The sequence below is a fragment of the Lichenostomus cassidix genome, chromosome 9 (assembly GCF_008360975.1).
Source record: "Lichenostomus cassidix isolate B80296 chromosome 9, HeHo_3.0, whole genome shotgun sequence".
In the NCBI taxonomy this organism is placed as follows: Eukaryota; Metazoa; Chordata; class Aves; order Passeriformes; family Meliphagidae; genus Lichenostomus; species Lichenostomus cassidix.
Genome location: NC_139490.1, coordinates 19,211,205 through 19,213,285, shown reverse-complemented (window position 1 = coordinate 19,213,285; position 2,081 = coordinate 19,211,205). Strand labels below are relative to the sequence as shown.

Here is a 2,081-nt window from a genome sequence, read left to right as displayed (position 1 = left end):
TGTGCTGCTAATTAAAATATTTAAAAGCTCACTGTAACAACATTTTGAAAACAAACCTGAAGAACCAATGTAAACAAAATATCATTTTACAAACCAAACGGAATCACTTAAAATCCAATGTAATTCTATGTTCCAATAAAAATAAATATATATATACAGGTGTCAAGACTGTCAAGCACACCCCCAAGATACCATCTAAGAATGAACAAAAAAGTCAAAATTAACCCCTCCTGTACTTGTTCCTACTTTTTGGGAGAGGCAATCTAATTTCCTGCATAGCACCTACCTCTGCAGCCCATGGCAGTTCCCCAGAACACGTTAAATAGAGGAAGAGGAGTCAACAAGAAATGCTTTGCTGGAAGTTCATCACAAGTCTCTCTGCAGGACTGCAGTGCACTACTACCCACATACTATGTTTTCAGGCTTTTACTCAACATTCTTAAAAGTTAGAGGTTTTCTTTGTAGTATTTTTCTTATATTTTGATAGAAATCTGACTATGACAGATAAAGATTTAAGGGACATGAGATCTGACAGTGCTCAGCAGCTTGATTCTCTTAACATTCTCTTAGCTTTTTTGGCAAAAGATTATTCTTGCTCTTCCCCAATACATTCTACTGACACAAAATTACATGAAGAGAAAATGCAGGCTACAAACTTTTGCCCTGTAAGTTCAAACTTATTTTTCCATATTCATTACTTTCCTTGTCCTGAGAATGTTTTAAGTGCTGCTTAACTGTGTTGGGGGCAGCATAACAGCAAACATTGAGAAATAATCATTCAAGGACTGCTGCAAGAAACAAAGCTTGTGCCTCTGAACAGACTGATCCCTCCACCTGGAAACTGTTTCTTTACAGAATCTGGGATTTCAGATGGGTCTCTTCTTGCATTCAGTTCTTTCAACGGAGCTAACCAACTAACTTCAGTCAAAAGCGAGGTGAAAACAGCTTTTTTTCCTTTTATTTCACTCGTATTTCCACATAATGTCTGACTCTGCAGTTTCTAGGTTAGAAGACATGTCCTTGGCCATTACTCTGTGGAGCACAGCTCCATGCATCCATTTGAATATCATTCCTTGTGCTCATTTCAGATGAACCTTTCCCTGGTATTCTCTGTACTGTACATGTTGTTCTGGAAATACTTTCATCTGCAAAAAAGTGATTACTAGCCTGCATAGCATTATCTCCTAGGATAACATCTTACACTTATCCAGTGCAAAAAAAATGCACCTCAACTAGATGACAGACAAGTGGGAACATCAAACTGCAAATGTAATGCTTCACTTTAGCCACTCTGTGCACTAGCCAACCTCAGGTTACTCGCGGTGTAGCTAAGTGAGTTCCTCCACCAAGATTTATTTTAGTTCCAAATTTAAAAAATCTACATGGGATAGGTGCTATTTCACAGCTGAAAAGATAATATTACATCAGAAGTCTATTTTGACCATTAACAGAATACAGCTGGTAGCTTCAGGACAGGAAAAAAGCTGTCTTTTCCAAATAATCAGGTCAGCAGGTTCCCCACCCTTCAGCATGTTGGCAGGGACCAGTGCTAGTACAGAAGACAGGAATATTTCCTAGGTGATCTAATAAAACCAGAAAAACCTCATATCAATAAGCCATATGGGGATATTGCTGATAAGCTGTTGCCATAAGCTGCAAACCTTTTCAAATGTCTCATCTTCCAGAGGCCAAGTTCTCATCTGTCAGTTCTCAGAAGCCAAAATATCTTGGGCATGTCACCCTTAATATGGTTAAACTCAGTATTATATTGTGAAGTTCTTTAAATGTGAGAAATTTAAGGTGACAAAGGAGAAGATTCTGCACTTTCTGCAACTTGCCTGTTCTCCAGTTCTTAAAAATTATCTTTTTTGAGGAAAGGGCCCAGGCAGCCACTCCTTCTTTTCCCAAAGGCTGAAGTAAATGTCTCCCAGAGTGCTGGGAAGGAGGACTCAACATGAACCACTCCTTCTCTGGGGTTTCAGAGATACAGAGGTGAAAGAACAAGAGAGAAGGCACAGCCTGGATTCCTCCTTGCGTTTTTCTCCCCTCTACTGAAATGTGTCTACAGAAAGCAGAGATAT

General features: G+C 39.1%; 1 long non-coding RNA gene across 1 annotated transcript in view; it reads right to left on the bottom strand.

Annotated features, from left to right (window-relative positions):
* Positions 1-2,081, bottom strand: part of LOC146433401 (uncharacterized) — a 162,767-nt gene that overhangs the window by 43,228 nt on the left and 117,458 nt on the right. The gene's annotated exons all lie outside the window — the stretch shown is intronic.